The sequence below is a fragment of the Dromiciops gliroides genome, chromosome 3 (assembly GCF_019393635.1).
Source record: "Dromiciops gliroides isolate mDroGli1 chromosome 3, mDroGli1.pri, whole genome shotgun sequence".
Lineage (NCBI taxonomy): Eukaryota > Metazoa > Chordata > Mammalia > Microbiotheria > Microbiotheriidae > Dromiciops > Dromiciops gliroides.
The window spans coordinates 350,769,337-350,791,162 of record NC_057863.1 but is presented as its reverse complement, the minus strand read 5'-3'; the positions used below and the strand labels follow the sequence as shown (position 1 = coordinate 350,791,162).

Genomic DNA, 21,826 nt, shown 5'->3' with positions numbered 1-21,826 from the left:
CTGGAAAATGTTGTCCAAGCTTGTATCTATTTTCTCACCTACTGGTGTTTTAATCCTTTGTAATATTGATTCCTGTGAGGATTAAAAATATGAGAGACATAGTTTCTGGCTAATTTAATAATTTTTATTAGTAAGGCTGACAGATTATTAATAAAAGGATGGTCAATGGAAGTCTCTCTCAGAACAAAGACAAAAATGGTGGTGGACTCAGTTTATATTCCCTTCCAAACAGTAGGTTGAAAATCTAATTGGTTAACAGCAATCAAATCTATTGGTTGATATGATTGGAGGTAAGTTATATTAAAATGAGGTCTTGGGATGTGAACTTAGGTCACTCAAATCTTGGTCAAAAAGACATCAGAAACGGGGCAGCTAGGTTGCACAGTGGACAAAGCACCAGCCCTGGATTCAGGAGGACCTGAGTTCAAATCTGGCCTCAGACACTTGACACTTACTAGCTGTGTGACCTTGGGCAAGTCACCTAACCCTCACTGCCCCCCCCAAGACATCAGGGAAAGAATGTAGACTCCCCCTCCCCCCAATTGATTTGAGCACAATAGCTTCTACCTATGTGTGTTCTGGTACAAGAAAGTTATTCCAAATCTTACCAGTGAAGTCCTTCAGAAAAAAACCTGAAAGACTTGGAAAAGGGAGAATACTGAACCTTCCCAGGATATCTATTATTTATAATTATTTCACACAACCACCACTTCTTGATTGAAACTCCTCTCTCCAAGGTCACCAATGATCTCTTTATTGATAAATCCAGTGTCTTTTTTTAATCATCTTTCTTTTCTCTGCAGAATTTAACATTGCTGACAACTCTCTTCATTTGGATATTCTCTTCCCCTTTGTTGTTCACTCCTATCTGTTAGAGTATACTTTTTCAGTCTCCTTTGCAAGTTCATCATCCATGTTCCTCATCCCCACCTCCTCTACCCATTTCTCATTATACTCAGGGCTCTTCTGTGGGCCCTCTTTTTTTTCTTTCTATATATCCTTTATCATCTCAACCATATGGATTAAACTTTAATTTCTATGCAGATGATTCTAATCTGTATTTCCAACCATCATTGCTTTCCTGAGCTACAGTTCTGAATTTCCAACTGCCTGCTTTTCATCTCCACCTGAATATCCCTGAGGCATCTGAAACTTAAAATATTCAAAATTAATGTTATCTTTTCTCTATAATTTTAAATCTTTTCCTTAAGTTTCCTATTTTTATTGAAATTCTTCCAGTCACCCAGATTTGCAACCCAAAAGTTATCCTTGATTCACAGAATCATAAAATAATATAATGAGAGCAAGAAGGGACATTAGAATTCATCAAATACAGCATCCTTATTTTAACAATAAGGACATTAAGGGGCAATTAGGTAGTACACTGACCCTGGATTCAGGAGGACTTGAATTCAAATCTGGCCTCAGACACTTGACATTCACTAGCTGTGTGACCCTGGGCAAGTCACTTAACCCTCATTGCCCCCCACACAAAAAAGAAGACATTAAGACCATAGAGGTTAAGTGACTTGCTCAGGGTCACACAGCTAGTAAGCATCTGAAGTGGAATTCAAACCCAGGTCTTCCTGACTCTGGGTCTAATTTTTCACCATACCCCATCTCTTCCCTTCTTTTTTTTTTTGTGTGTGTGTGTGTGTGTGTGTGTGTGTGTGTGTGAGGCAATTGGGGTTAAGTGACTTGCCCAGGGTCACACAGCCAGTACATGTTAAGTGTCTGAGGCCGGATTTGAACTCAGGTACTCCTGACTCCAGGGCCGGTGCTCTATCCACTGCGCCATCTAGCTGCCCCTATCATCTCTTCCCTTCTTAATCACTCTAAGGCAGGCCCTTACTACTTTTTGCCTGTATTATTGACATGGTGTCCTGATTGGTCTCCTGGCATCCATTCTCTCCCTCTGTAATCCATCCTTCACATAGCTACCAAATTAATATTCCTAAATTACAGGTCTGAGCATGTTATACCACTGCTCAGGAAGCTCCAGGGGCTACCTGATGTTTTAAGGATAAAAGACAAATTTCTCTGTTTGGCATTTTAAAGCCCTTAACAATCTAGTTCAGGTTAACTTTCCAGGCTGATGACATATTACTCCATTCACTCTACACAGTCGCCAAACTGATCAGATTGTTGCTCCTCACAAACAACATTCCTTTGTCTGCCTCTATTCTGTTCCTTGGTCTATTGCCCAGGCCTTGAGTATTCTCCCCCTTCACCTTAGGCTCTTGGAATTCCTAGGTCTCTCCAAAGTTTAGCTCAAGTTCAGCTTCCTTCAAGTGATCTTTCTTGATTCACCCCATTGTTAGTGACCTCCTCCAGACAAGATATATTTATTTTGTATACATCCTATATTTATTTATCTGTGACTCTCCTTAGAAGAATGTGAGCTTATTAACTTTGTCTTTATATCCTCAGCACCTACCACAATGCCTGGAACATAACAGGCACTCAAATGATTGTTGATTGATTAGCAGGGTGGTACAGTCAGACTTATGTCTTAAAAGATTATTTTAACAGTAGTGTGGAAGATGGATTAGAGAAGGGATTGGAGTCAGAGACAAATTAAAAGTCTATTATAAAATCAGTAGCTGAGACCCCCTGGTCCTGGCTCAGCAGGCTGGTGGCACAGCAGGCCATTTGTGAGACCTTCCTGGCTGAGAGGGCAGACTGCCAGCTAGAGAACCAACCATAAGACAGGCTCGACTTGGCCAAGCCATCCCAGCACAGGGAGCAAGCCCAGGGAAGTGAGCAATCCAAAAGCCACAGAGGCCTCAGAGCAGAAAGCCAGTGACCAGGCCCCTATTCTGTTGCAAGCACAGGAAGCTTGCAACAGTGGCCCCTGTGCTCTAGGAGCAGACCTCAACTTTATAAGTTTAAAATTAGGCTACAATATGAGTAAGAAACAGAAAAGGACCCTGGGGGTGGAGCCAAGATGGCAGAGGAAAGGCAGTGACTTGCCTGAGCTTTCCCCAAGACCCATATAAATACCTTCAAATAATGCCACAAGACAATTCCTGGAGCAGCAGAACCCACAAAAGGACAGGGTGAAATAATTTTTCAATCAAAGACAACTTAGAAGGTCAGCAGGAAAGATCTGTTGTACCAGGTTGAGAGTGGAATGCAGCCCAGTGCAGGCCATACCTTCAGTGCTCCATTGATCTTTTTTTTTTTTGGCAGGGCAATGAGGGTTAAGTGACTTGCCCAGGGTCACACAGCTAGTAAGTGTCAAGTTTCTGAGGCCGGATCTGAACTCAGGTCATCCTGAATCCAGGGCCAGTGCTTTATCCTCTGTGCCACCTAGCTGCCCCATGGCCATGCCTTCACAGACTTGCCCCCAGAGAACCAGGCCTGGGGAGTTTCTGAATCAGCTGCAGCAGCAACTGCTTCTGGAGCTCAGCCCACAGGGGGTCCAACAATTGGCCAGGAGATTACAGGGGTCTATTTGCTAGCACTGAGGCAGGACTCTGCTGTTTTGCCCATACTCGGATCCAAGTCATAGTCTTCTGTGACAGTCTCAGTTGGGGGAAGAACACAAGTACACAAGAGCTTGCAGCCATAGTGGAGCAGGATTCTGGGCAGAAAAGTAGGCCTGTGGTTGCTTGCAGACCAGAGCATAGGCCAGGAGAGTGGTGAACATAACTCTCCTTTAATCATACCACTTTGGAAGAACTAAGGACTTACAGATTCCTAGAAGTATCTCAGAGAACAGCTACTCAAACTCCCTAAAGCTTGGGACAGTGTGCCCTCCACCCTGGAAGCAGTTCCCCACTTTAACAAAATCAAGAAATAGGCTTCTATGGCAACAGAGAAGACCAAAACACAAACTCAGATGAGGACAAAATGCCTACATGTGAAGCCTCAAGGGAGAAGATGAATTGGTCTCAAGACTAAAAAGCCTTCTCGGAAGAGCTAAAAAAGGCTTTTAAAAATCAAATGAGAAAGGTAAAAGAAAAAATGGGAAAAGAAATGAGTTACACAAGAAAATTATGAAAAAAGTCAACAGCTTGGAAAAGGAATCACAAAAAATTGACTGACGAAAACAAGTACTTAAAAAATAAAATTGGCTAAATTGGAAAGAAGGTTAAAAAGCTTACTGAGGGGGGCAGCTAGATGGTGCAGTGGATAGAGCACCGGCCCTGGAGTCAGGAGTACCTGAGTTCAAATCCAGCCTCAGACACTTAATACTTACTAGCTGTGTGACCCTGGGCAAGTCACTTAACCCCAACTGCCTCACTAAAAAAAAAAAAAAAAGCTTACTGAGGAAAATAATGCCTTAAAAACAGAATTGGGCAGATGGAATCAAATGACTCCATGAGACACAAGGAATCCATCAAGCAGAATCAAAAGATGGAAAAAATAGAAGAAAATGGGAAATACCTCATTGGAAAGACAACTGACCTGGAAAATAGATCCAGGAGAGATAATCTAAGAATTATTGGACTACCTGAAAGCCATGATCAAAAAAAAAGTCTAGACACCATATGCCAGGAATTGATATTGTAGAATCAGAGGATAAAATCATCATTGAAAGAATCCACCGATCACCTCCTGAAAGAGACTCCAAAAAGAAAACTTCAATGAATATTGTAGCCAAATTTCAGAATTATCAGGTGAAGGAGAAAATACTGCAAGAAGTCACAAAGAAACAATTTATATATCATGGAGCCACAGTGAGGCTCACACAGGACTTAGCAGCTTCAACATTAAAGAATCGAAAAGCTTGGACTATGATATTCTGAAAGGCAATGGAGCTTGGATTACAACCAAGAATCAACTACCCAGCAAAACTGAGCATTATCTTTCAGGGGGGAAGATGGATATTCAGTGAAATAGGGGACTTCCAAAGTTTCCTGAAGAAAAGACCAGAACAGAAAATTTGATATCCAAATACAAGACTCAAGAGAAGTATAAAAGGGTAAACAGGGGAAAAAAGTTATTCAGTAAGGTTAAACTGTTTAAATTCCTATGAGGATAGAATACTTTTAACTCTTGAGAGCTGTATCTCTATTAGGGTATAGTTACTAAATAGACTTTGATGTGATGATATAAAGAAATTTAAGGGGTAGAATAAAAGGAGAATAGGGGGAGTAGAGGGAAACAGAGGTGGAAAGGGGTTAATTACATCATATGAAGAGCACAAAAAAACTATAATAATAGAGGGAAAGAAGGGAGGGGTGAGCATTGTTTCAACCTTACTCTCAGCACATTTGGTTCAAAGAGGGAATAACACATATACCCATTTGGATATAGAAACTTAGCTTACTATTTAAGGAAGTAAAAGGGTAAGGGGAAAGGGGTGATACCAAGAAGGGAGAGCAGAAGCAGGTGAGGAAAGGGGTAAGAAAAGGAAGGGGGGCTGATAAAAGGGAGGGCAGATTGAGAGAGTCAGTGGTCAGAAGCAAAACACTGGTGAGGAGGAATTGGGTGAAAGAAGAAAAAAAAGTACAAAGGGGAAAATAGGATGGAGTTAATCATAACTGTGAATGTGAATGTGATGAACTCTCCAAAAAAATGGAAGAGAATAGCAGAGTGGATTAAAAACCAGAATCCTACAATATGTTGTTTACAAGAAACATATTTGAAGAAGAGAGATACACACAGAGTAAAGGTAAAAGGTTGGAGCAGAATATATTATGCTTCAGTTGAAGTAAAAAAAACCAAACAAACAGGGGCAGCAATCCTTATCTCAGACAAAGCAAAAATAGATCTAATTAAAAGAGATAAGGAGGGGCAGCTAGGTGGCATAGTGGATAGAACACCAGCCCTGGATTCAGGAGGACCTGAGTTCAAATCTAGCCTCAGACACTTAACATTTACTAGCTGTGTGACCCTGGGAAAGTCACTTAACCCCAATTGCCTCACTAAAAAAAAGAGATAAGGAAGGCAACTATATCTCGCTAAAAGGGACCCTAGATAGTATAGTAGGCCTCCACCAGTTGCAGATGACCATGGATCAGCACCTTGAAGAGCCACAGGCCACAGTGTAGCTGTGCAGTCCGATATGGGAGCCACAGCTCCTGAGTGACTTATAACAGGTAACTGCCTCATCTCATGGTTGTATCGATCCCATGAGGAGTAGCTGGGGTATCCTCTCCAGGGTGCTGGCCTCCATCAATATGGAAAACAAGCTATTGCCCATGCAGCAGGTTTTCCCTCTCCGAGACATTGGTGGATCCAAAGGAGAGGCAGAGCCAATACAGTTTGGCACCAGTGCTACTGTAGGAGTTGCCAGAGTGATGTGATATCCAACATCCAACTGCCTAAGGGACTCTGATTCCTGATTTTTCCTCAGGGTTAACTCCTGAAGCCTTTTCCATATATGGGTATAGCTGCAAGGCAGTGGAGGTTTAAAATCAGGGTTCCTTCCCCATGCCAAGGTTAACAAGCCCCACCTGCCTGAAGCGACTGGTTTTAAGGTGCCAGTGATTCACCTTTGCCCCTTCTCCTGTTAGTGGAAACAGTTCCACCACAAGAAGGCTAGGAGTTGGGCTTCGGTTGTCAGAGGCTATTTGAGACGTACACCATTGGAGCATTTTATAGAGAGTGGGAGCTTATCCCCACTCCCACCCTGGCATGACAAACCTTTGGAACCAAGATAATTACCCTAGATAATGAAGTAATATCAATACTAAACATATATGCATCAAGTGGTATAGCATCCAAATTCTTAGAGAAGAAGTTAAATGAGTTACAAGAAGAAATAGACAGCAAAACTATATTAGTGGAGTATCTTAACCTTCCCCTCTAAGAACTAGATAAATCTAACCACAAAATAAATAAGAAAGAAGTTAAAGAAGTAAAGAATTTTAGAAAAGTTAGATTTGATAGCTGTCTGGAGAAAATTTCATAGGGATAGAAAGGAATATACCTTTTCCTCAGTGGCACATGGCACATACACAAAATTTGACCATGTATTAGGGAACAAAAACCTCATAGTCAAATGTAGAAAGGCAGAAATAGTAAATGTCTCCTCAGATTATAATGCCATAAAAATTACATGTAATAAAGAGCCATGGAAAGATAGACTGAAAATTAATTGGAAACTAAATAATCTCATCCTAAAGAATGGGTGGGTCAAACAACAAATCATAGGAACAATCAATAACTTCATCCAAGAGAATGACAATAATGAGACAACCTACCAAAACTTATGGAATGCAGCCAAAGCAGTTCTTAGGGGGAAATTTTATATCGCTAAATCCCTACATGAATAAAATAGAGAAAGAGGAGATCAATAAATTGGACATGCAACTAAAAAAGCTAGAAAAAGAAAAAATTTAAAATCCCCAATTAAATATTAAATCAGAAATCCTAAAAATCAAAGGAGAGATTAATAAAATAGAAAGTAAGAAAACTATAGAATTAATAAATAAAACTAAGAGCTGGTTTTATGAAAAAATCAATAAAGTAGATAAACCTTTTGTTAATTTGATTTAAAAAAATGAAAGAAGAAAATGAAATAACTAGTATCAAAAATGAAAGGGGTGAATTCACCACCAATGAAGTGGAAATTAAAGCAATTATTAGGAGGTATTTTATTCAACTGTATGTCAATAAACTTGATAATCTAAATGAAATGGATGAATATTTACAAAAATATAAATTGCCAAGACTAACAGGAGGAAATAAAATCCTTAAATAAGCCCATTTTAGAAAAAGAAATTGAACAAGCCATCAATGAACTCCCTAGGAAAAAATCTCCAGGGCCACATGGGTTTACAAGTATTAATTCCAATACTATACAAATATTTGGAAAAATAGGTGAAGGAATTCTACTAAATTCCTTTTGTGACACAAATATGGTGTTCATACCTAAACCAGGCAGTGCCAGAACAGAGAAAGAAAATTATAGACCAATTTTCCTAAAGAATATCGATGCAAAAAAAATTTTTTGGGGGGTCGGGTAATGAGGGTTAAGTGACTTGCCCAGGGTCACACAGTTAGTAAGTGTCAAGTGTCTGAGGCTGGATTTGAACTTAGGTCCTCCTGAATCCAAGGCCGGTGCTTTATCTTTTTTTTCTTTTTTTTGAGGCAATTGGGGTTAAGTTACTTGTCCAGGGTCACATAGCAGTAAGTGTTAAGTGTCTGAGGCCGGATTTGAACTCAGGTACTCCTGACTCCAGGGCCGGTGGTCTATCCACTGTGCCACCTAGCTGCCCCTGGAAGGCCGGTGCTTTATCCACTATGCCATCTACCTGCCCTGATGGAAAAATCTTAAATAAAATATTAGCGAGGAGATTACAGCAATTCATCACCAGGATAATACACTATGACCAGGTGGGATTTATACTAGGAATGCAGGGCTGGTTCAACATTAGGAAAAATATCAACATAATCAATCACATCAATAACAAAACTAACCACAATCATGATTATCTCAATAGGTGCAGAGAAAAGTTTTGACAAAATGCAGTACTCATTCCTATCAAAAACACTAGAGATCATAGGAATAAGTGGAACTTTCCTTAAAATAATAAACAGTATCTGCCTAAAACCATCAGCAAATATTATATGTAATGGGGATAAGTTAGAGGCATTCCCAGTAAGATCAGGGGTGAAACAGGGATGTCCATTATAACCTCTATTATTTAATATTGTGCTAGAAATGTTAGCTTTAGCAACAAGAGAAGAAAAAGGAATTAAAGGAATTAGAATAGGCAAGGAGGAAACAAAACTACCACTGTTTGCAGATGATATGATGGTATACTTAGAGAATCCTAGGGAATCAACTAAAAAACTACTGGAAATAATTAACGACTTTAGCAAAGTTGCAGGATATGAAATAAATCCACATAAATCATCAGCATTTCTATACATAACCAGCAAAGTTCAGCAACAAGTGATAGAAAGAGAAATTCCATTTAAAGTAATATAAATACAATATAAAATACTTGGGAGTCCATCTGCCAAGACAAACCCAGGAACTCTACAATTATAAAACACTTTTTACACAAATAAAATCAGTCTAAATAATTGGAAAAATATCAATTGCTCATGGATAGGCCAAGCTAAAAATGACAATTCTACCTAAATTAATTTACTTATTCAGTGCCATACCAATCAGACTACCTAAAAATTATTTTATAGAGCTAGAAAAAATAATAACAAAATTTGTCTGGAAGAACAAAAGGTCAAGAATATTTAGGGAACTAATGAAAAAAATGCACAGGAAGGTGGGCTAGTCTTGCCAAATCTGAAGCTATACTATAAAGTAGCAGTCATCAAAACTATTTGGTACTGGCAAAGAAATAGAGTAGTGGATCAATGGAATAGGTTAGGCATAGGAGAGACATAGTAGTAAGTGACTATAGTAATCTATTGTTTGATAAACCCAAAGACTCCAGTTTCTGGGATAGGAACTCAGTCTTTGGCAAAAACTGCTGAGAAAACTGGGAAATAGTATGGCAGAAACTAGGCATAGATCAACATCTTACACCATATACTAAAATAAGGTCAAAATGGGTACATGATTTAGACATAAAGGGTGATACCATAGGTAAATTAGGAGAGGAAGGAATAGTTTACCTGTCAGATCTATGGAGAAGAGAACAATATATGACCAAACAAGAATATTATGAAATGCAAAACGGATGATTTTGATTACATTAAATTAAAAAGTTTTTGTACAAACAGAAGCAATGCATCCAAAATTAGAAGGGAAGCAGAAAACTGGGAAACAATTTTTATAGCCAGTGTTTCTGATAAAGGCCTAATTTCTAAAATATATAGGGAACTAAATCAAATTTATAAGAATTCAAGTCATTCTCCAATAGAGAAATGGTCAAAGGATATGAACAGGCAGTTTTCAGATGAAGCAATTAAATATATCTATTCCCATATGAAAAAATGCTCTAAATCACTATTGATTAGAGAAATGCAAATTAAAACAACTTTGAGGTACCACCTGATGCCTATCAGATTGGCTAATATGACAAAAAAGGAAAATAATAAATGTTGGAGAAGCTGTGGAAAAATTGGAACACTAATTCATTGTTGGTGGAGTTGTGAACTGATCCAACCATTCTGGAGAGCAATTTGGAACTATGCCCAAAGGACTATGGGACCGTGCATTTGACCCAGCAATACTACTACTAGGTCTGTATCTCAAAGAGATCATTAAAAAGAAAAGGACCCACATGTAGAAAAATATTTTTAGCAGCTCTCTTTGTGGTGGCAAAGAATTGGAAATTGAGGGAATGTCCATCAATTGGGGAATGGCTGAACAAGTTGTGGTACATGAATGTAATGGAATACTATTGTGCTGTAAGAAATGATAAGCAGGCAGATGTCAGAAAAACCTCTAAAGACTTAAGTGGACTGATGTTGAGTGAAGTGAGCAGAACCAGGAGAACATTGTACCCAGTAACAGCAACATTGTGGGATGATCAACTGTGATAGGCTTAGCTCTTCTCAGCAATACAATGATCAAAGACAATTCCAAATAACTCATGATGGAAAATGTTCTTCCCATCCAGAAAAAAAAACAACTTGTGGATTCTGAATGCAGATTGAACCTTACTTTTTCCACTTTTGTTTTTTGTTTTTTGAGGTTTTTCCCTTTTGTTCTGATTCTTCTTTTACAACATGACTAATGAAGAAATGTGTTTAATATGATTGTATATCATATTGCTTTCTGTCTTGGGGAGGGGGCAGGGAAGGGAAAGAGGGAGAAAAAATTGGAACTAAAAATCTTATGAAAACAAACGTTGAAAACTATTTTTATATGTAACTAGAAAATAATAAAATACTTTTATTATTTAAAAAAGTCTATTATAATAGCCTAAGTGAGAGGTGATAAGGGTCTGAATTTGGGTTAGTAACAGTGTGAGAGGAGGGAAGAAGACATATTAAAGATGTTTTGTAGGGGCAGCTAGATGGCGCAGTGGATAGAGCACTGGCCCTGGAGTCAGGAGTACCTGAGTTAAAATCCGGCCTCAGACACTTAACACTTACTAGCTGTGTGACCCTGGGCAAGTCACTTAACCCCAAGTGCCTCACTAAAAAAAAAAAAAAAGATGTTTTATAGGCAGAATTGTCAGGAATTGCTAACTGATTAGTTGTGGGGGGGATAGGGGAACAATCAGGAATGATTCTGAGGTTATAACTGGGAGGATGGTAGTGCCCTCAACAGAAATAGGGGAATTTGACATGAGTGCAGTTTCAGGAGGAAAAATGTTAAGTTCTGTTTTAGAAATGTTGATTCTAAAGTATTTTTTTGGATATGTTGATTCTGAAGTGCTTATGGCCCAGTCAGATAAAGGCCATTATAGGTCAAGGCCTAGGGATTATAGAGTTAAATATGTAGATTTCAGGGTCATTTACAAGGTGATCATAATCAAACTCATGGGAGTGGTTGATATCAACAAGAGGAAAAGAGGGCCTCAGAATGGGTTGGTAGGCTGGTGCAGTAATGGTGGTGTTGCTGACTTTACATATACCTTGTCTAGATATGGGTATACCTGTGTGGAAGAAAGTGGGAAGTGAGGGCATTGGAGTATTGGAGACTTTGTTTTTGCCAGGACAACTTCGTGAATCCCAGAGTATCCCAGACTATAGTCGTCATCTCCTTCTCTGAATTCCTATAGTACTTGTAGCCCATATTACATGATTTAGCATTTAATTATATATAGTCTTGTATTTTCTCAAAGTTTCATTTTGTGAGTATTGTCTCTCCAACTAAATCGTAAATTTCTGGAAGCCAGGACTTTAAATATAAATGTTAATTAAAAAAAAAAGTCTGGAAAAGCTTAATTGGTGTGTAGGCCTCCAAATTCTGGTAAAAGTCCTCAGTCTGACAAGTCAGAGAGTTGGGGTGGTGTGGGGGAGCACTAGTTAGCAGAAATAACTCTGTGAACTCAGATCCTATTGTAGGAGTTTTCTACTTCTTTTTACATCCTTCTGGGCATGGGTGGCCCTGGGCTAATAAGGTTATATTAACTTGCTCTGTCAACTCAAAGGAGAATCATAGGATTCTTCACTGGCAAGGATGCTCTGATTCCATCTGAGACTTTAGTGTTACCAGGAGACTCTTTAACTTCATTTCCACAATATTCTGTTCTTTTCTTATGCCAACTTCAAATGTCCAGTGCCTTTATGTCTTCTGGGTACTCAGGCATCTTACTATGCCTACCATGGTGTCCTATCCAGCATTCCCCCCTAGGCTACGCCTCAGTGTAGATCTCAGTGGCTTGGTTTCAGCTGTGTCATAAAAGGTAATCTAATAAACAAATTCAAACTAATTAGTTTTTTTTTAATTGAACAGCTTAGCACCAGGATTCTTTGACTTTTTTTTTTTAATTGTGGACCCCATTGGCAGTCTGGTGAAGCCTATGGGCCCCTTTTCAAAATAATGTGTTTAAATGAATAAAATAAAATACAGAAGATTATGAAGGAAACCAGTTTTATTGAAATAAAGATGTACTTTTTTCCCCTTTCAAGTTCATGGATCAAAGGTTAAGAACCTTTGGTTTACTGAATTACTCCTTCTAAGAGTTATTTGCATTTTGGAAGAACATTTCTAGATATGCAGTGCCTTAACCTGAAGAAATGACTTTTGTAATGCTGGAATTTGAGACTCTGATGCAATACAGCCAGGAAGATTTTTTTAGGCAGATGAATTTTCCCAGTGACCCTCAAGTTATAACATTTCAGTGATCTAGTCAAAAGAGAAAAACAATCTTAAAAAGTTGGGAAGGTTTTCTAGTATTAGAAGGTTAAATCTTTCCCTCTCAAAATAAGACAGAAAAAGAAAATCTAAATGGGCAAATGCATCTCAATGTAGATTTTTCCCTACTCCCTAGCCACTACCTACAGTGGACTCAGATGCATAACTTTCAATTAGATATGTTCTCAGTTCCTGCCAGTCATACTCCTGGGAGGCAGAGCTATATTTGTTAGATTCTGCACCCAAAGAATTTAATCAGTACCATCTTTACAGATGATACTGAGTCTAGGCACAATAAGTTATATTTAAGTTAAGGCATTGTATATCAAGATATATAAGAGAGGAATGCCCAACTCTAGGACAGAGTTAATGAAAATCAACAAATTCGACAGCTTAGCTGTGGCCCTTCCCTAGAGATGCAAGGTGATGAAAACTTGATTTGTAGTAAGTATACTCTCTGACATTCATGAAGAAGATCTGCAGATAAATAACTTGTTTTTCAACATTAGATTTTCCATGCTGGCTCATTTACTTTGTTACTGTGACCAGGATGCTGGATTTAGTAGGGGCAGGAAAGCTGCTGGGAGTTGCTGGGAAGAAAGTCCCATAAAAATGTTAAGTCAACTACAAATCGATGTTGTCAAGCTGCAGATGAGCCTTTGATGCTGCGTGTCAGTCATTGGATTAATTTCTAGTTGACTTCCTTTGGCACTTTCCATAGCAACTCTTCTGAAACTTTCCCACTTTCCTCAAGCCCCAATCTCATCGCTGATCCCCTCACTTCAAATAGCTTACTTTGCTTCCCATTTTATTGAGTAAGACCATTTTACTGAGAGCACTCAGTTTCTTTCCTCTTTCTGACATATTTTTCCTATTGCATCTATCCACACATTTCTCTGTCTCTCCACTAATTTTCTGCTTCCTCTTCTACTCCCTAAATATATCTGCTCCTTAAGACTCTTTCCCTTTCCCTTTCTTTTCTATAGTCTCTCTTTCTCCAGTCTTTTTTACTCCTACAATTCCAGTTGTTTTCCAAGGAGGTGCCACTGGCCTCAATCTCCTTTCTGAATGCCAAATCCACATTTCTTTTTTTTTCCTTTCCCCCTATTTATTTATCTATTCATTCATCCATTTATTTATTTATTCATTCTTCTATTCATTCATTCATTCACTTATTTTGTGAGGCAGTGAGGGTTAAGTGATTTGCCCAGGGTCATACAGCTAGTAAGTGTCAAGTGTCTGAGGCTGAATTTGAACTCAGGTCCTCCTGAATCCAGGGCCTATGCTTTATCCACTTCACCACCTAGCTGCCCCCTAAATCCACATTTCTAATGTTTACTAGAACACTGTTCTCTAAAGAGTGTGCTTGGGTCCCCTGGAGTACTGGGGCATTATCCTAAGGAGTCTATGGTAAAGTAGGGGGAATATAAGTTGCATCCTATTCTCACTATCTCAAAGTTTGTCTTCAACATGACTATTTCATCCCCTTCCCCATTATTTAACATTTCTCTATTCCATCCTCCCTAATGACTGAGCAAATCCCCAACTTCTCAATTTCTCCCTTTGTCTACTCCATATTGATTCTTCAGGGTGGTTAAACCAAATTGTAACTTGTGCACCCAAGCTAGCAGCTAGGTACCCCAAATTACTCCTTCTCCCCACATTGTGACTACATCCTCCAGCAGGCACCTCTTGGAAGGGTGTGGATTCCTTGTTCCAAAATGCTAGTGAGCATTTTGGTGGGACAGAGGATGAATTGGCATAGAATGTTTGTGATCACATCTATTATATTATTTTCTCCCACGAAACCATCCTTCTTGTGAACTTCCTGATTTCTGTCAAGAGCATCAACATTCCTTCCAGTCACCCCGGTTTGTAACCTTGGTGTCATCCTCAGTTCCTCACTCTTCCTCATCCCACATATCCAGTCATTTGCCAAATCTTGCTATTTCTATCTCCACAACTGTTGTAGGCCAGGATCCTGGTGAAATTGGGGAGGTTTGAGTCAATTTCCCACACTTCCACAATACAAGAATTTTTAGCTGGTTGTAAGCAAGGACTCTTGCAAGTAAGGAAGTTATGGTGCAGACCTGTGATAGTTCTACAACTTGAAATTGTACCTCTATTTCAAGGCCCAGCTTGGATACTTCCCTGACCTTGACATACCACATCGGGCCAGAAGTAATCTTTTCTTGTTCTCTACTTTCAAGCACTTTTGTGTACTTTTTACAATACTCATCATGTATTGTTTTGTATTATAGTTAGTTGTGCAATATATATGTATATGTGTGTATGTATACACACACACATACATATAATCACTTTTCTCAAATGCATTTGTGATCTGGTCAATTTGAGAGTTACCTCCAATGATGCAGATCATAATCAATCCATGCTTGCTCATCTCGTGTGATTCTTATCCATCTCCTTACAAAAGCTCAATACAGGAGGTGAAGCAAACATGCTTCCTCACCTTTTTGACATTACAAGTATATCAGTGGAGCACTCTGATGACCTACCTGTCATCCTTTGTTCTTACCATGTGACCAGCCCATCTTTTCTTTGTCATACAGTTACTTGATGACATCCTTTCCTCTTGTTCTTTAACTTTCCTCGGTGGTTGTATATTATAGCCTACTCTCACCCATCATGTACCTTTCAATTACCTTTTGTGAGATGCTCATTTTTAGCTTTTTAGAGGTAGAGGTATTCTTATGCCAACCTATAAACTCTGAGGTCAAAACCTAAAGGTCTTTGTAGCTCTTGCCATATAGGAGAGGCAGGTGCTCAATAAGCATTTATTAAACTGAATTTGGAAGGAGGGAATGACTATCTGCCCTGATGTCAGTCTCAGAAGTTAAAGATGGGCCCCAAACATTCCAAGCCTCCCCATAATAGTCTAATTTAGATTACTTACATTTTTCTTGAGTCTGTTTTCTTTCTTTCTTTCTTTTTTTTGTTTGAATAAACTGCTGGGAATAACAACTTCTATATATTTACTACCTGTTTTTTGTTGTTGTTGTTTTTGGTGGGGCAATGAGGGTTAAGTGACTTGCCCAGGGTCACACAGCTAGTAAGTATCAAGTGTCTGAGGCCAGATTTGAACTCAGGTCCTCCTGAATCCAGGGCCAGTGCTCTATCTACTGCACCACCCAGCTGCCCCCTACTACCTGTTTTTATATGATTATTGCTCCTTTCTTCCAGGTGTATTGTGAAATTCTTTCATATTCCAATCTTTCTACTTACCCTAATCCTACAAGGTTTAGCTGTAAGCCCTACTTCCTCCTAGAACTTTTCCCTGATTACTTCTTTCTCATTAACTTTCTCTTTTCGTAATACCTGAAAACATTCAGAAATCATGCCCAACCACTTAAGAGTTAGTAATACATTGTCATATTATTTCACAATTGTTTCCTGGCTTTTTATTTTGATTTTCAACTAGATTGTGAATTTCTTGAGAGGACGAACATGACGCTGTACTTTTCTATATCTCCCACAATGCCTAGCACATTGCTAGACACATTGTTCAGTAAATATTTACCGACGGAGAAATTGATTGAAAGACAATTTCTCCCCAGAGTCTTATCTTGTATGGTTACAACACAATCCTAAATAAATAGCTTTTCAGTATTTATGGAAGGCATCCAGGAAACTCTACTCTAAGGTTAGGTGAAATTAAGCACACATTCAGTTCTAATGGCTGCTAGGAGGTAATGCCCGTGGGAAGTGAGCTCCTGGGAAGATAAAACTACTGGAGACACTGTTAAATCTCGACTACCCATAGGAAGATGCTGGAGCACAGCACAGATAACTCTCCCGAAGCAGATAAATCTCAGAGGATTCCTATTTGCCTTCAGAAAATGCATTGCTATCTAAGGCTAATAATTGAGGCAAGGTTCCTTGGCTTGTTATTGTCACATTTAGTTGATGTCTTGCAAATTTAACTCCAGAAGACCCAAAATGGTACACAGGGCCCAACCAAGCTTTTCAAGGCTCCCAGCTTCTGCAACCCAAATTTGAGAAAAGGCTTATGTAAATTCACAGAGGGAAACAGAAAGCCTTCCCTCAATTCTGCAATGACAACTAGCATATGCTTCTTGAGGGTTCTTCTCCTTTCCTTCTCTATATCCTTTAGTACCTAGTTTGGGTTGGACACAAAGTACATACTTAGCAAGCCTTCATTATTAAGTGATTGTTAGTGCATAAGAGCTGAACCTCAGGCATGGGGTCAGTATGGAAGAAGGAAGAGCATGGGGAAGACTGCTTTTGGTATTTGTCTTACCTTTGAAGCTACTGCCACTCATTTCACAGACATATCCTTATTTGTTTCAGGTCCTAAATTCAACAGTTTTCTTCAGTACTTTCCTAACCACCCAGAATGCCTCTGTGCCAGTTTACTGGATACAAGCTTATATCTTTCATTCAGCATTTATTGAGGGCTGTTTGTGCAATCTACTGAATTACTACCTCCGTGGGGAATCAAAAGATGAATGAGGCATGATCCATTTCCTCAATGATTAACTTTAGATAATGATGCTGTAAAAAGCATTTTCTGAGGTCAAAGAGGAATTATCTGGGATTAATCTGCTTTGGGGAGTTATCTGTGCTATGCCCCATCATCTTTCCATGTGTAGTTGAGATTTAAGTGTCCCCAGTACAATTAATTATGGCATCATAGCAATGGAAGAGAGCTTTAGAGGTCATTTAATTCAACTTTCTACCCAATGCTTGAATATCTTACAATATCCTTTCAATGTTGTTACATGGCTTTTGTTTGAACATGTCCGGGTATGGGGAGCTCATTGGTATATGAGGCAGCTAGTTCTGATGTAGAATATTCTTGGTTGTTAGAAAGTTCTTCATAATATATCAAGCTAAGCTTTCACCCATTGTTCCCAGTTTTGTTCCCTGAAACACAAAGCAATTTGACACTGTTTGTAGTGATAGCCCCTTAGAAATTTGAGAACATCTAGAATAGCTTCTCTAAAGATCCTTAGTTCTTTTAACTTATTTCTTACGTGACATGTTTCCTGTCTCCAGTCATCCTGGTTGCCTTCCTCCGAGCACAATCCAGTTTGCAAACACCCTCCTTAAAATGTAGTTTCCAGAGCATGATACCCAGATGAGATCTAGTGCAGATCTATCACTTCCCATGACTTGGACCCTACACTTTTCTATTAATGAAGTCTAAGATTGTGTTATTTTAATAGCTATATTACACTGTTAGCTCATATTGAGTTTGTGGTCAAAGTAAAATTCACAGGTCTTTTTCATATGCTCTGCTGTTTGGCCATGTGTCTCCTATACTATACTTTTGCAAAAGATTTTTTTTTTAAAAGTTTACTGAATGTGTAAATTCAGGTTAAACTGGTTCAGCGATTTCACAATACACTTAACCTTGCCTAAATGGTATCCTTATCATAATGCCTTCCTTGGGGCCCATGCCATAGGGCCACTTTATATGTGAAATGTCATTGTAATGAGTTCTCTGGGTAGTCACGTAACCCTCTTGAGTGGGGTTTAGTTTGACCTTATACCAAATCCTGCTATTTAGTGAACAGTAAAACACTGGTGTGTTTATTTGATGAATGATGACTTGGGAAAAACATAGAATCAACAAACAACAGCCTAACCACTCAATGTGCAAATTAGGTGTCTGGCAGCTTAACAAAAAAAACACATAGTATAAATAGTATAAAATTTTGGGAGCATACAGTTCCTTTGGCTGTGGTTATTAATATTCCTCTGAGTTGTGTAAGCCATGTCTCTTTTTTTTCTAGTCCTAATCTGAAGTTCTTCTGTTCATTCTATCAAAAGTGTTTGTTCCGGGATTTTGTAATCTATTTTTTGAGTATTCTAGAAATAAATTGTTGAACTATTCCCAGAAAGTGCATCTATAGAGCACATGGAGAACTTGAAGAGTGAAGAAGTCGGAGAGGATGATAGAAGGGTTAGAAACTAAATCATGTAATTAACAAATAATGAGATATTTTTGAGTACCTACTCTGTGCCTAGTCATGGTAGATGATTTGAGTGTAACACTTTATGCAAAATCATTTCACACTTATTTTGTCATTTGTTCTTACTATTAGCCTTACAAGTTATTTTGGATAGAATTTCTTATAATTCCCACATTACAGATAAGGAAATGAAGGATTAGGATTAAATATTTTATTCAGTCACGTGGTTCATTAGTGGTGGTGGTGGTGATAGAATATTATGGAGAGGTTAAATCCAGGTCTCTTAAATTTTAGAGCATATACTGAAACCTCAAAGAGGCAGGACTGGGGTAGGAGGCTCCAGAAGTCTGAACAGAGGGGAGTAATGAAGAACCAATAATTGACCAAAACTTGGATTTCCACTTAATAGGCCACAGTTGATGGCAGCTTCTATTTATGTAGGGCTTTGGCAGGAATATAATTACAGGTCAGCTGCAACTGAGTAAGCAACATTTAGGTTTTTACTGCTCACAGAGATTTTTTTGTGGGGCAATGAGGGTTAAGTTACTGGCCCTGGGGTCACACACCTAGTAAGTGTCAAGTGTTTGAGGCAGGATTTGAACTCAGGTCCTCCTGAATCCAGGGCTGGTGCTTTATCTACTGTGCCACCTAGCTGCCTTCCCCCCCAGTTTTTTGTTTTTGTTTTTGTTTTTTTAGTGAGGCAATTGGGGTTAACTGACTTGCCCAGGGTCACACAGCTAGTAAGTGTTAAGTGTCTGAGGCCGGATGGTGCTTTATCCACTGCGCCACCTAGCCGCCCCACCCCCACCCCAGAGTTTTAAAAAAAATTTACATTATTTTTATTAATGCTTTTTTGCCTTTTGCTTTTGTATTGCATTCATATCCAAATACATCCCTCTTCCTACTTTCCACCCTAACCTGGTAAACCGCCTTATGTTACAAAGATGAAAAAGAGATGAAAAAGTAGTTCAAAACAAGTCAAGACATCTACTGTGTTTAACAGTATATGAAATAATTCACACTCTGCAATTTATGGGGGGAGGTGGGAAATGCATTTTCTCAAGTCTTTTCCAGACCTGAGCTTAGGCATTTGTAGTGCCTAGGGTTTAGGGTTAATTTTTTTTTGTTTACATTGTGTATATTGTTTTCCTAGTTCTTCTTGCTTCATTCTGTATCAGTTCATTCATTACTTCATTTTGTTTGCTTACTATAATTTGTTAAAGTAAAATTTGTTAAATTTTACATTACAATGATATTTCACATATAAAGTGGCCCTATGGCATGGGCCCCAAAGAAGGCATTATGATAAGGATACCATTTAGGCAAGGTTAAGTATATTGTGAAATCGCTGAACCAGTTTAACCTGAATTTACACATTCAGTAATTTGTTAAACCATTTTTCAATTGATGGTCATATTTCCAGTTTTTTGCTTTGACCAAGTATTGCAATGAACATCTTGGCATACATGGGCCCTTTCTTTCCATCTTTGATGTCTTTGGGGTATATGGCTAGCAGTGAGATCTCTGTGTTAGGTTTTGGACATTTTAGTCACTTTTTAAGTATGATTCCAAATGCTTTCTAGAATGATTGGATCTCAGGTATATGAGTGTTTCTGTCTTCTGGGTGACTCTCTGACATCGATTATTTCCATCTTTTGTCACTATTGATTTGCTGGGCATGAGGGGAAACCTTAGAGTTGTTTTGACCTTTATATTATTCGTGATTTGGAGCAATGTTTCATTTGATTGTTAATATTTTGCAATTTTAAAAATTGTTTTTTCCCGGTTTAACAATTTCTTTTCCAAAGACCTCTACAGTTCTTTGCTGAGATGGTGTTAAGGTGGACATTTTGTTAAAATTACATAAGACAGGGTACTCAGAATTTTTTAAACAGCAAGATATTTACAAAGCAGGTCATTTCCTGAGTTCTAAATCCTGTCGATAGAACATCTGAAAATCTTTATGAAGAACACGTTACAAAACAAGGACTCAGAAAGCTCTTACTACAAATATTAAAACAAAAAACTAGGGGTAGTCACTAGCCCACAAGAATAAGTAAACCCACGGTCCACGTGAGGCATGAAATCTATCAAAATCTCTTTCAGTCAGTTGCTGGTGAGTCTTCAGAAAGGCAGCATTCTCGTTCAGATGGCAGTGGAGTTCAACTTTGTTTTTTTAAATGAAGAAGTCCTGTTCTTTTTCTGACAGGTCAGAGATCCATTGGAATGTCCAAAACGTCTAACTAAAATATCTCCCCCTTTTGCCAGTAAATACTGGTTACTCATTGTATTTTTGGTTTACATCCGTTACAGAAACGGGTTCTAGCCCTGCCCAAGGGTCCTCGAGCATTGAAGGTTTGAAATAGTTTTCCACATCATTAGATATTCTTTTCTCTTTGCCAGGCGCTGAACCAACTGGTGTAGATGTCCTGGGTAAACCCTGAAGAGGCCTGGGAGGTGGGCCCGGGGAGAAGCGGGGCGGAGGGCCGGAGTAGGCGGGGCCCGAGGCTGGGGAGCTGGTGGCGGGCTCGCGGAGGCCCGAAGGGCGGCGTCTGGTGCGGGCTCCCGTAGCGGTCCCGCGGGGAGGGCGGCGGCGGGGGCACTTCTAGGGGCTCCGAAACCCGCCGCTTCCGCCGCCCCGGGAGCCCCGGCCGGACCTAGCGAAGTGCGGCGTGGGCGGGCGGAAGCTGGGCCGGTGCAGGTGGGAGCGGGGCTGGGGCTGCAGGAGGCACGGCGCGAGGGTTCGCCGCCGACGCCCAAGAACGAGAGCGAGCTGCGATTTTTTGAGAACTATTTCCTCAGATTCTTGAGAAATGGCTCTTGATCTTGTAACACACATCTTGGGAAAAGGTGGAAAAACCCCATGAAAAGGAAGTAAAGATTGTTGTAGCTAAAACCTTATTTAGGAAATGAGAATAGTTCTTACCCGACAGCTATAGTAAATTTGAAAGCGACCTTGATGGGCAGGGTCCTGAAGGTCATTCCTTGGTGCAGTGGTGTTGGACTGGCTTCAGAACCCTGGACCCAACATCTGGACTCCTAGACCTTGGGGGTTTTTACTCTCTTGACCTTTTGAAGCTAACAAGTTGTAGTCATTTCCTTCACCTAAAACAAAAGAACAAAGACTGAGACAAAGAACTGAGGCCCCTATTTATGGGCCACATGTTCTCCTAGGAAGGAGAGGGTG

General features: G+C 39.3%; 1 pseudogene; it reads right to left on the bottom strand.

The window, feature by feature from the left end:
• Positions 1-20,878: 20,878 nt before the first annotated feature.
• On the bottom strand, positions 20,879-21,478 carry LOC122747589 (annotated as a pseudogene).
• Positions 21,479-21,826: the final 348 nt, after the last annotated feature.